Raw genomic sequence first — 13,737 nt, 5'->3', positions numbered from 1 at the left:
GTAAGGGGCCCCGCGGCCGGGCGGGGTGGGGTAGGGCGGCGGCTTTGCGGGGTTCGGACGCCCGCGCCCGCACCTCGCGCTCTCGGGCCGGGCGCCCTCTCTGCTGCCCCAGCGGGTGCTGGTGGTAGTGGTGGAGCAGGTGGTGCCGTGCTAGTGTTGGGTGGGGTGCGGTGCTGGTGTTGGGTGCTGGTGTTGAGTGGTGGTGCGTGCTGTGTACTTGGGGCGCCCGGGTCGTTGCCAGGTAACCGTGTCCGGCTAGGGCCGGAGCGCACTTTTCACGCTGGGTGGCTTGTGTGCCACAGTCCTTATAGGGGTCCCCGCCAGCACCGCCCCCATTCAGCTCCGGACCCGCGAGTCAGGGCGCCCATCCCTGTCTTCGCGATTCAGCTTCTGCCCAAACCTCTCCCGGTTTCTATTTACCGTCCCCACACCTTGCGTGCAGGGATTACACGTCACCTTCAGGATTTGACTCGCAGAAAGAGTAATTTCCCTCATACAGCGCGAGCAGCCTTGCTCTTTATCTGGATCCCGCGCCAGGTGCCGGGCATCGCGGCGGGCCGCGAAGGCTGGGCCCCGGGGTTGCTCACAGTCGGGAAGACTTAGTAGATTTCAGCGCGGCGCGCCGGGGACCTTCGACCTGGCTCGCTCGCCTGGAGCACATGTGTATGAGTCTTGCAAATGGAATGAGGGTTGGGGTGAGTCCTTGTCTTATATAGCTTTCTATAAGGGGACAAGGGGAGTCCTTGTCTTATATAGCTTTCTATAGATGGAAACTTGCCCTTCCATTTAGCCTTTTAACTTGCTTGTCTACAGCCATCTAATTACCAATTAAGTAACTCATTTTATGTTTTCCAACCTCTCTCCCCCACTGGCTTCCTCTTTCCTACCCAGTCTCCCTGCACACATGCAGACGGACTTCCCTTCCTTCAGCACTCTGGTTCCTTCCCTTAAAGAGGCTTTCTTTCCTTTTAAAGAGACTATTTTAATTGATTTTTATCAACTCTACTCAAAACTGTATCCTAAGGTCCACATTAGGATTAGTCTTTAATAATCTGAAGAGATAATTCAATTGTTTAAAAGAACATATTAAGAAGACCTTGGTAGAATTACATGTATCAAGAAACATTGAACTTAGGCACAACAGAGATATGGCTGACTTTCTTTTGAAAAAAGAAGTAGTTTTTTGGGGGAAAGTAGGGCAAAGAGGTAAGAAGCAGTTGTTTCTGTAACGAAATGCTAGAGACCATTTTGGAAATGTATTCATTATTTTAAGGCGACTAACAAATGATCATCTCTCAGATAGGACATTGTAGCAGCAATCTTTACTGGTCATGAAATTCACCTGATATCTAAAATCGTATATCTGGAAATAGGTCAATGTCAATTAATAGTAACTTTCTACTGGTGAATTTTCCTACTGGTTAAATGGTTCTCTAGGAATAATTTTTAATAACTTTTTCCTAATCTCATCTCTCAAGCGATGTTTCCTAAGTGTGAACTAAGACTCAGCAGGTGGTTGTGGTGGTGCTGACTCTCCTGTAGTTTCCTACTAAAGTGGGAGAAGAGACATATCTTACTTGCCTCCTATGTTTTGTTCATCTGACATGTTACTTTGAATGGGAAGGTATCCTTTAGCATTTCTAGACAAGGTTCAGGACCTTAGGAAGGCCCTTACATTTTTGGCCCCAGAATTTTCACAGTATCAACTCCAAAGTTTCTTATCCTCTTTTCCTTCTTTGTCAGATGCAGCCTCCATGAATGTGCTGGTGCAGAATTGCAAGATCTACAGTGATGCCAGCTGTGACATTTCTGCAGATGGCCAGCTCCTGGCAGCTTTCATCCCCAGCAGTCAGAGGGGCTTTCCCGATGAAGGGATCCTGGCAGCGTACTCCCTGGCCCCCCATAACCTGGGTGAAATGCTGTATGCCAAGCGATTTGGTAAGGGATAGGAAGCCCGACCTAATGACAGAGGGACGCTGGTGCCTTGGCATGGTCATTCCTAGGTGAGGCATGGCTTGAGTGGGACTAATGGTCATATACTGCCCCTACCTTCACTGGGGCACAGGCCAGAGAGAGATGGCTTTGCAGGAGTCCTGGCTACCTGACTAGTAACATTGCAGAAGAATCTCAGGATTAGAGTCCTACCACATGCTCCTGTTACGATGGCCAGGAATAAATGGCACACACATGCCAAGACAGTTTGGGACTGTGTATTTCAAGCCTCTTAAAATGTGTGAGCTCTTTGATCCGGCAGTCCAACTTTTAAGGAAATAATCAGAAAACTGTACAAAGATTTACATACAAGGTCGTTCACAGCAGGGTTACCGTACAGAAAAATGTCAAATTGTTGCCTTGGGAGTGTTTTGTTTTGTTTTGCTGGTGTCACCTTGGGTTAAATTTAAGTAGTGTTTTGTTTTTGTTTAAGAGTTGCCTAAACAAATGATGGCGCAGGGATAGAATTGCTCCACTGGCCCTTAAAATGCTCTTATAGAACAGTGCTCATAATGTCGTAAATGAAAAAAGTGGGTTCAAAATAGTAATTACAGGATGTTATCAGTTTTTAAAAAATGGGCTATATGATAACAGTGGCTAGCATTTATTAAATACTTCTATATATCAAACATATAGACAGGATCAAAGCATCTCAACAAGGGTTAGCTCAACCTAGTGTCCAGGGCTCTTGGCCAACTCGGTATGTATATACCTTCTTATCGCACTACCCACCACAGTCCTGTGAGATAACCCCAGGATGAGCAAGTGAATATGAAGATAGGAGAAAAAGAGAAGAGTGAGAGTTAAAGTTGTTTCCCTGGAAGGGCAAGAATACTGGGAAATCTCTCTCTGTTCTGTTGGCCCTCAGGTCCTAATGCCATTTCGGTGAGCGCGTCCCCAGTGGGCACCTGTATGGTTTGAAAATCATATACATCGTGATTTACATTTCCAGATCACTTCCCCAAAGTTCCAGTCTCATAGGCAAAAAAGTGCTTACTCAGTGTCTCCAATTTGATGTCTACCAAGCATTTCAAAATTAGTTATTCCTGAAAGAGCGGTCATTTGGAAAAGAGAAAGAAAGAGGCGAGAGAGGGTGAGGAAGTTGCCATTACGTGGTGTCCTAAGGTCCGTACTCACTAGGACCATTAAACACCTCTGCTGCTACTGCTGCTGCCCATGCCTGTAACTCAGTAAAGACTGATCGTCCAGGTTGTCAGGAACAACCCCATGGAATCCTTGTAGCACAGCAAAAGTATTAGTTTAAACCGAAATAAAGCCTGGTGTCCTTAAACTACATAAAGCCTCTATTGCCATGCGAGAGGCCCCTAAGACATAATACTCACTTGAAAATCTCTGTAGAGACAGCTCATTGTTGGCAGCTGCCGGGGGCTCCCTACCGAGCCGCAGCCTGAGCCACCGCCCGAGCCGCCGCCTGAGCCGCCGGGGTGCTGCTGCCGCCTGAGCCGCCGAGCTGTGAGCGCAGCGGAGGGGAAATAAAAGGGAACAGCTCTGAATCTGCCCCAGCAGCCGCTGCGAGACCTCGGCGCCGACAACGCGACACGAAGCGCCCTGCACTCCAGGAAGGACCCCTCTCTGTGCTACTGAGCCGATCCTGGACCCGACGATCCCGCCCTCGGTCTTCGGAGCAGAAATCGCAAAAACGGAAGGACTGGAAATGGCAGACCATATGATGTCCATGAACCAAGGCACCAATGGGCTGCACCACCAACCTGCCCACCGCACGGGCATGGGGCAGTTCCCAAGCCCCCATCACCAGCAGCAGCAGCAGCAGCAGCAGCAGCAGCAGCAGCAGCCCCAGCACGCCTTGATGGGCGAGCACATACACTACGGCGCGGGCACATACACTACGGCGCGGGCAACATGAATGCCACGAGCGGCATCAGGCACGCCATGGGGCCAGGGACTGTGAGCGGAGGGCACCCCCCGCGAGCGCACTGGCCCCCGCAGCCAGGTTTAACAACTCCCACCCAGTTCATGGCCTCCCCGGTGGCCAGTCAGGGAGGCTCCCTGCCGGCCAGCATGCAGCTGCAGAAGCTCAATAACCAGTATTTCAACCATCACCCCTAACCCCAACAACCATTATATGCCTGATTTGCACCCTGCTGCAGGCCACCTGATGAACGGGACAAACCAGCACTTCCGAGATTGCAACCCCGAGTACAGCGGCGGCAGCAGCACCCCGGCGGCTCAGGCGGCAGCAGCGCCCCGGCAGTGGCTCAGGCGGCGGCAGCACCCTGGCGGCTCTGGCGGCGGCTCAGGCAGCGGCTCAGGCGGCGGCTCAGGACTCTGAGCTCCTTGAGAGCAGAGGCTGCGTCTGTTTTATCTTGACGAAGTCCAAGAACTTCATAGGGAACCTAACAATTAGTAGAACATGAGTGAATGAAAGAGAACCTGAAAAAAAAAAAAAAGCATCCTCATCATTTCTAGGTGGCAACTAGCAGAACCAATGATGGATGGTAATAACATAATATCGTGTCCCACCAAGCTTCTGAGAGGGAAACACGTCTTTCTCTGCTTTTGATATCACAATGACAAGAAAGTTCTGATCTTGAATGCCATATGGCTAGAAATACTTGACATTGGGTGAATAGGAGAAGTCATTATGGGATGTTCATCAAGCCTATTTCTTATCTAGATATTTGAGGATAGAAGTTGAGTTTTCATTTAAATCTTCTTTTGCTTTTCTTAAGCAGACTTGGCTGGTAAAAGTACCTGGTCTCTGCTTTTCGCCACCTGGAATCCCAGTCCCAACAGCTGCTCTTCTAAACCTTCCAGCCTAATTGTGGAATAATTGTTTATCATCATTAAGAGACAGGATCTGTTTCGGTAGCTCTGACAGACCTCTCTAGCCTCTCTTGTAAAACAGGGCTCTTGCCCAACTCCTGCACATAGCCTGCCAGTCCTAGCACAGTTCCACTTTTCCGTAAGTAGCCAGAAACATCTGGCAGAAGACAAACAGTTACAAAGCAGAAGCCAAGGTGGTGGGATCTGTTGTCACATATAGGGCTGGCAGCTCAGGGAATGCGGTTAGAGAACTGTGCTGAGGAGATGTGGTAATCCAGTCAGTCCATGGCCGTCCTGCTAAGGGGCACAAGGCGGCTAGGCTAGCCAGCACCTTGGTGACTGCAGCTACTGCCAGGCTGCCCAGTGAGCCTTTTTTGATTTTCAGTAGGGGTACCATCTGCCTCTAAGCACTAAGAAAGGGAGCTGAAGTACCTAGAAATTTCCCATTTGGGAAATGTTCCTGTCACCCAAGAGACAGGATCAAGGCATCTCAAAAAGGTTTAGCTCAACCTCGTGTCCACCCAGTCTGACATTAAGCCCCCATGCTACAGAAAGGTTTCTGGTTTTCCAGGTCTTTGTTGCCCCTTATGTCCAAAGGTAACCAAAGCACTCAGCAAATGTCCCTGAACTCAGTGACTGGTGGAAGGGAAGACACCAGCTTTTTTGGATAGCTGTGCTCGCTCTATCACCGTTTAAGGCAAGAAGTGAATTTTTGTCTGAGAACAGGGAGCAAGGGTTTAATGGGACAGTACAGAGTCTCCCTCTTTGTACAGGTAAGTATAGGTAGGTGTGTCCATCTGTACTGTCAAGCTCTGGCCACAAAGGAATGCGTTAGTGGATAATGGGCCTGTCCTAGAACTTTGCTACCCTGAATTCCCCCTTTCTCTGGTGTTACCTCTTGGAATTCACTGTGGTCATGTACAGAAAGGCAAATGTGTTGGGCCAACAGACATTCCCAGGAGAACATCCTCCAGAGCATTGATTTATTTTAAGATGGCACTAAGTGACATCTCTCCCCAAGAGATGATCTCTGACACAATCCCATATAAAAACTCTTCTGCAAATGAATTGCTAATTGCCATTAGCCTTGATGCACTTACTCCAAGCGTTTCTTCAGACCTCTGGATCTGTGCTTCTCAAACTGTGGTTCCTGGACAACTTACATTAGAACTACATGGGGCCCTTATTAAAATACAGATCTATGTCAAACCTAAAATCAGAATAAGAATGGGAGCCAGAGGGACCCAGGATTAGTATTTCTAAAACAAGCTTTCCTACCAAACTCGGCTTTTTGGCTGTCTTGGCCTCACCTCCCATCTTTTCTCGGCTGTTGACGCTTTCCAGGTTTCTCCCTTGAATTGCTGTATGTGCTGGAGTCTTTTCTTTATGTTGACTCATTTTAATTTTTGTCCTGATTGCTAGGATCTAGGGTCCTTTTGATCTTTCCCTTCTCTCTTCACCATGTTAATCCTCCCAGTTTTAATGATGGGTAAATCAGGTACGACTGGGCATATATTTTCTCTCTCCCTTCCCACTGTCCATTTGCAGTTCCTCCAGACTGGATATGCTACTCTCTGTGACTCGGAGTCTTATTTTCTCTCTGATTCCCTTTTACTTGAGCCAGAGAGAGCTTTTTGTTAATTTTTGTTTTGTTTTTAGGTTAGGCTTTTAGAGGCCGCTGAGCTGAAGTTTTTCTGAATTCTCAAAACAGTAAACTGCCTGTGTTCCCTTCTCAGCTTTCATTTTCTAACTGGAACCAGGCACAGTATTGTAACAGAGAACTGCAATTAATTTTCTAAAATAGTGGCAACTTGCACAATAACTTTGGTTGTAACCAAGTGAAAGCATAATAACAAAAATACAGAATTACTTCCGAAACCAGAAAGAGTCCTATATCACATTGTTCTTCTAGTTTGTATCTCAGTAAGTGCTGTGTTTCTTAGGAATAGGGGCAGAAGCCTGCAACTGGGCAGGGAGGTTCAGGGACATGAGGGCCATGCTAGAGCATTTTGAGCTAGAAAGAAGAATAAGGATTTGTGCTTTCAACACAGAAGTTAACATGGACCCCCCGCCCCCCCGCCCCCCCCGCCACGTCCCAATAAGTGGAGACTGTAGGCACATAAGTGGTTTAGTAAGAAGTGAAAACGATTCTCATTGCCTAATCCCTGCAGGTCCTGGAGGCACTAGGAACTTGAATCTCACCAGGAGTAGTTTGCTTTTCTCTCTGGGTCATTTTATTGACAGGAGGGATGACAAGGACACCTTCGTTTGACTTGGGTTGGGGAGGAAGCTCTGGAACAGCAAGCGGTTAAGCTCCCCTTTCTCCCTGGAGCAGTGCTGTGGTCTTTAAGGGAGAGCCTCCAATACCTAAGGGTCAATTTTATTGAAAGCTTTTTCTTCGTGGCTGTGGTAAAACGGTAGCCAAGGTTGAGTGTTACCCAGGCAGATCAATAGTTCGTAGGACACACTGGAAAGAAAGTATCCATCTCTCTCACTCTCCTCTTCCCCTCTCCCTTTCCCTTCTTCTCTCTTAGGTGTCTGTCCTCAGCCTCCTCTTCTTGACCTAAGAGTTTTGTGGGTTGGTAGTGGACTATCCCTTTATACCCCTTCTCCCTCTAGAGTGCTAGCAATACGTATCTCCTTTACCCTCAACGGGCTCCAGGCATCAGGGAAGGAAGGCAGATTTATTACCTTTTTTTTTTTTTTTTGAGATGGAGTCTCTGTCACCCAGGCAGGACTGCAGTGGCACAGCCTCGGCTCACTGCAACCTCTGCCTCCCAGGTTCAAGTGATTCTCCTGCCTCAGCTCCCTGAGTAGTTGGGTCTACAGGTGCCTGCCACCACTCCTGGCTAATTTTTGTATTTTTAGTAGAGACAGGGTTTCACCATGTTGGCCAGACTGGTCTCAAACTCCTGACCTCAGGTGATCCGCCTGCCTTGGCCTCCCAAAGTACTGGGATTACAGTCATGAGCCACTGTGCTTGGCCCGTTAACCATTTTTTATAGACCTGCAGCCTACCCAAATCCGATTGTGCAGCAGTTCTCAATGTGTGCTCCCAGGGGACCACATCAGCATCCCAGGGAACTTATTAGAAACGCAGATTTTCAGCCCCACTTGAGATCTGCTGAGTCCGAAACTCTGGAGGCGAGGACCAGCCATGTATGTTTTAACAAGACTTCTAGATGACTGCGCACTACGATTCCATCTAGACCTCGCCTGTCAATATATCTTTGTCCTTTCCCCTTTTGTTCTCACTCTATCTCTTACTGTCTCTGAAAAGAAACATTAGGTGGCTTGTTTTCTTTTATATCATTTGGTAGCAATGCTTACAGAGACTAATGATGGCTAATGATGATGATGATCATTATTATTTTAAGTTCATTAAAATGAACCATAGAGGTTGGGACATGGTGGCTCATGCCTGTAATCCCAGCACTCTGGGAGGCTGAGGTGGGTGGATCACCTGAGTTCAGGAGTTCGAAACCAGCCTGGCCATCATGGTGAAACCCCGTGTGTGCTAAAAAAACAAAAATTAGCTGGGCATGGTGGCGGGTGCCTGTAATCCCAGCTACTTAGGAGTCTGGGGCAGGAGAATCACTTGAACCTGGGAGGTGGAGGTTGTAGGGATCCGAGATTGCGCCATTGCACACCAGCCTGGGCGATGAGAGCAAAACGCTATCTCAAAAAAAAAAGTGAACCATAGAAAAAACTTGGGATCCAGACTGCCCAGATTGGTGGTAACTGTATGGCTTAGATCCTGGGTCAGGATGGGTGCCCAGTGCTGTCAGCACTGACCAGAATTTATATAATTTCACAAATATAGGCTCTTTTGACTTGTCCCAGCTTTATTCTTCAATCTACAATCTTTATTCTGACTCTCTCCTTCCCTGCCCTTGAATTGAACTTGTGATATCATCCTAATCATCTGTAGTTCCCTAGATTCTAAAAGTTTGATTTCCAAAAGTGACCTAGAATTGTAGTTCAATCCAGAGTATTCTCTAGAACTGTGAGGAAACTGAGCCTTTCCGTAATCTTGTCTGGATTTGGGGGTGGCAAATACGAAAAACAGTGATATTTTATTTTTGTATCCTGGAAGGGTACTATTTCTTCAAGGGGAGACTGGGATAAAGGGGAGACGACTTTATTGTCAGAAATGATTTACTCCTTCCTAAGATTTTTGTCCTCATTAGTTTTCTTGAAGCTGCCTGTCAGTTGATTCAAAGCTGCTTCCGCGGCAATGATCTTAAAGTTGACTTCTGAGATGTGGCACAAAGCATCTATCCTCAAAAAGTTCTTTTCTTCAGAACATTGTAGGAAAGGGGGGAAGGGGGCTATAGGAGAAGTAAGAGGTGTCTCTGGTGCGATTTGCCAGAGAAGGAAGGTGGGGGGCAAGATAAAAAATTAAAAATAACACTAGAACTTCAGTCAAAGCCATTCCTTTAGGAGAATTTTTCCACGACAGATTCACCAACTCCGACAGTGTCTTTCCTCTGTGGCCTCGTAGAGTGCAGCCTATGCTGCATTTTATTCTTTTCACTCAAAAAAACTGTATTGAGCCCCTATGCAGCAGTGAACAAAATGGACTTAGTCCCTTCCTCTGTATTGCGTCCATGTGCAATGCCTGGCTTCTTATGGTCTTTCCGCTGCCATCTCCCCAGCCCTCACTGTGCTTAATTAACTTCAGGAGGCACACACCATTTGCTTCCTCAATGTGTGTTACTTTGAAATCTCATGTGCCCTGGGTTTCTCCACATATCCACACATGTGCACCCTGCTACCACCACCATCACTGTGATAGCCCATTCCTCGGTAAGCCCTAATTGAATCAAGGTGCTAATGAGATAATCCTGAAAATAGGCTGGGCGGTGGCTCACACGTATAATCCCAGCACTTTGAGATGCCCAGGCGGGTGGATCACGAGGTCAAGAGATCGAGACCATCCTGGTCAACAAGGCGAAACCCCGTCTCTACTAAAAATACAAAAATTAGCTGGGCATGGTGGCGCGCCTGTAATTCCAGCTACTCGGGAGGCTGAGGCAGGAGAATTGCTTGCTTGAACCCAGGAGGCGGAGGTTTCGGTGAGCCGAGATCGTGCCATTGCAGCCTGGGTAACGAGAGCGAAACTCCATCTCAAAAAAAAAAAAAAAAAAAAAAAAAAATCCTGAAAATAGGGAGCATCTTACTCATTCCCACAATTCTAAGCAAAATTCTAAGAGTTTTCCAGGTTCTAGTTCCAGCACTGAGACATGGTGAGAGGTTCCCAGTAGATAGTTTAAAAAGTGAAGGCAAAACATTCTATTTTTTCAAGAACTGGTAGGAAAATCAATTTTTATATTTGTAAAAGCTGAAAGTATTTGATATAATCCCTGCCCTGAACAGAGAAATACTGCTTCTTACACACACACACATGCACACACACACACACACACACACACACACACACACACGAAGCAAAACATATAGAAACATTCTCTTGTCTAAGGTGAATCTCCAGAACTCATTGGACCGTTTCCTTTGACATGTAGAAAGCCACATTTGTCCAAGAACTTTTGTTCTGCTCTGTGCTCAGAGATGTGGAAACCAGAGTAATTGTTTTCTCTTTATTTATTTTTATTTTTGAGATGGGAGTCTCACTCTGTCTCCCAGGCTAGAGTGCAGTGGTACGATCTCAGGTTACTGCAGCCCTGCCGCCTGGGTTCAAGCGATTCTCCTTCCTCAGCCTTCTGAGGAGTTGGGATTACAGGTACCTGCCACCTGGCTAATTTTTATAGTTTTAGTAGAGATGGGGTTTCACCATCTTGGCCAGGCTGGTCTTGAACTCCTGACCTCATGATCCACCCACCTTGGCCTCCCAAAGTGCTGGCCATGCCCGACCTATTTATGTAATGTTTTTATTTTTTATTTTTTAAATTTGTTTCTTTAAAGAAACAGGATCTCGCCCAGGCTGGAGTGCAGTGGCACAATCATAGCTCACTGTACATTTCAGTAACTGGGCTCAAGCAATCTTCCCACCTCAGCCTCCCGAGTAGTTAGGATTATAGGTGTGCGACACCATGTCTGGCTGTTTATTTATTTGGTAGAGATGCAGATCCTGCTACGCTGGCTAGGTTGGTGTTTAAACTCCTGCCTTCAAGCGATCTTCCCATCTCAACCACCCAAAGTGCTGGGACTATAGGCAGAAGCCACCATGCCCAGCCAGTATAATTTCTGGGAATTCTAGAATCTGTGAGTGCCTCAGTATTTCTTTTAGCATAGAAGTAGATCCCCTCAGCTGAAGTGATCTCTGTTCTTTCATCCTAATAATCACGGGTGGCCTTTGGAAAGCAGTGGGCCAACTGAAAAAGAAAAAGCTTGTCCTCTGACTGCCGTTGGGGTCTCTGAGGAACAAATGAATGAGACGAAGTTGTAGGTGTCAGCAAATCATAGGAGGTTGCCCAGAAATGCCTTGAAGGCAGTACATAGTAACAAAGGGCAACAAATTTGAAAAAGCTTTTTTAAAAAAAGAGCTGTGTGCTTGCTGTTTGCCCTTTTTTTTTTTTTCTGCCGGGAGAGAGGTTTGGTTTGGATATGTGCATTCTAGGAAGATTTGTTCCTGCTTAAACTGAGTGAAAGTGGGAGAGTTAAGATGACTTGGTATTTTGATTTTTAAAAATTTTCCAAACAAAGCTATGATTTTGGTTTTTAAATAATCACTCTAAAAATTGAGTGCACTGCCTGTGAGTTAGCTCTGCTCCCCCAGAACAGTTAAAATTATAAAAATTGCATCAATGTTCTGTGAATTCTGAATTCCAACATAGAATATAAAGGTTTGGAGACAGTAAAAGAAATTGAAGTTTTAAAAAAGCAATCAGACTTTCCCAGGAATGAAGAAACTGAGTAATTCATGAATCTAAGCAGATCAACAGCTGGAAAGGAAGAAAAGATGGCCATAGCATCTCTCCCACTGCTACTCTAGAATAAGATGTGTAGACATCCATTTCCAATGGAAAGATCAGCTGTCTCTTAGCATCTGCTTTCTATTGATGTTTCCCTCTTCTCACTTGATTCTCTTCTAGTAACCCTTGTTAAGACTTTAAAGCCTTCCTTAATTCCCATCATTATCCAGAAGGCATTTTTCCTCCTCACAGTTCTTTTCTTCCTCAGAGCCCCCTTGCTTTTCACCTTGGACCTTTTCCCACAGCTCTTTCTAGCCTCAGTTTCCAGTTGTCCCCTTCCTCTAGCCAGCTTCCATCTGCCAACTGCACTTGAACTCTGGCCACCACTGTAAGTTTTTAGCTTTACAGATGATGAGATTACCAAATGTAAACAAAATAACCACAGAGTTTTTTTCTTTTAGCTTCTCATCTGAGCTGATCTGAACAGTGCTGTTTGCTGCTTGAACTACTGGTCTGAGTTTTACTGGCATGTAGTAGGGGGAAAAAAAACATCTTGTTGAGGGCTGCAATACCTTTTTCCTCCTAATTTTTTAAAGGATGGAGAAGGTTTCCCACTGACCTCTTAGCTCCCTCATTCTTTTCCTGTCTATCTTTGAACAAGAAACAAGACACTTTTAGTTTTGATCTAGGAACTCTTTTCTTTTGCTTCATTTCCTATTAGTTAGAGTTTGAGGGGTAGAGAGGCAAGCGGTACAAGAGATTGTCTTGGGCACCAGAAGTAGAGCAGTCATTATCTTCTACTCCTTTAGAACCATAAAGATCTCGGCAGCCAGACTCATTCCCTACTGACATGCTGGGACTGCACTAACTCTAAGAAATTTGTTCTTTCTAGCATATTGATTCTATTTCCCTTCACAGATTTTAGACAGAAATGAGAACAATCTACTTTGGGAAGCGGGGTTGCTGTCAGCATATGTCATATACCAGGGAAGAGGTGCAGTGGAGACGGGTGAAACCAGGACTCGTGAATCACGAATCAGCAGCTGGGTTTTGTATTCATTCCCACAGAGGGTCCCCCGTTCCTCATAATCCTTCCAGTCTACTGAAATTTGGTGGTGTAGCTGCATGGCATGTCTCTTGTGTCAGAGAGAAGAGTAGGGGACAGGCTGGGTGTTCAGCAGGCCACCCAAGCTTTGTTCTTAACATCCCATGGGGAGCTTCAGGGCACCTGATTAATACTGAGGAACCCTTTACTTGAGATGTTTTTAGAGTGTCTGTCAGTGAAGACCAGCCATCTCTTATACTATCTTTGTCAGTACTGATGACCTTTAGGTTTACAGGGCCAGTCCCCATGGAAATCTAAAAGCGGACTCACAATCCACCCAGTCTCCGCATTAAAAAGATTGATGACCGGCCAGGTGCAGTGGCTCATACCTGTAATCCTAACACTTTGGGAGGCCAAGGCGGGTGGATCACAAGGTCAGGAGTTCGAGACCAGCCTGGCCAATATGGTGAAAGTCCATCTCTACTAAAAATACAAAAATTAGCTGGGCGTGGTGGCAGGCGCCTGTAGTCCCAGCTACTCAGGAGGCTGAGGCAGGAGAATCGCTTGAACCCAAGAGGCGAAAGTTGCAGTGAGCCAAGATCACACCACTGCACTCGAGCCTGAGCAACAGAGTGAGACTGTGTCTCAAAAAAAAAAAAAAAAAAAAAAAAAAAAAGAAAGAAAGAAAGAAGGAAAAAGAAAGACTGATGACCAAAACTGTAATGGTTTGGGATTAGCAGAGCTACATAACCATCGGTCAGTACTGAGAAACTTGTCCAGATAGTCTCTCATCTGTAGGGTTCTGAGAGGTATTTCACCTCAGTACGGTGGACTGAGAGCTGTTCAGCTTTGGCCAGGGAAAGGGGTAGACACTACATCTCTGAGTGCTTTTCAAAATGGGCCGGATTCTCATTGCTAAAGTGTCCGTTAGTTTCGGGCATGTGTGAAATGAGGAGGATTGGACCAGATGACCTCTCAGCCTATGCATCAGTGATTAACCTCCCATCCTGCACCCTCCGT

At 46.3% G+C, this 13,737-nt stretch overlaps 2 pseudogenes across 2 annotated transcripts in view; one reads left to right on the top strand and one right to left on the bottom strand.

The window, feature by feature from the left end:
* Positions 1-13,409, top strand: part of LOC144582687 (cbp/p300-interacting transactivator 2-like) — a 37,178-nt pseudogene extending 23,769 nt beyond the window's left edge. Inside the window, exon 2 of the transcript XR_013535936.1 lies at positions 1,744-13,409. The product of XR_013535936.1 is annotated as a cbp/p300-interacting transactivator 2-like (transcript). The remainder of the gene's footprint in view (positions 1-1,743) is intronic.
* The window catches only part of LOC144582688 (cbp/p300-interacting transactivator 2-like), a 42,793-nt pseudogene that overhangs the window by 23,733 nt on the left and 5,323 nt on the right, over positions 1-13,737 (bottom strand). The gene's annotated exons all lie outside the window — the stretch shown is intronic.

Source organism: Callithrix jacchus, chromosome 5 (genome assembly GCF_049354715.1).
Source record: "Callithrix jacchus isolate 240 chromosome 5, calJac240_pri, whole genome shotgun sequence".
In the NCBI taxonomy this organism is placed as follows: domain Eukaryota; kingdom Metazoa; phylum Chordata; class Mammalia; order Primates; family Cebidae; genus Callithrix; species Callithrix jacchus.
The sequence above is the reverse complement of the archived record's forward strand: the minus strand, read 5'-3'. Positions and strand labels throughout refer to the sequence as shown.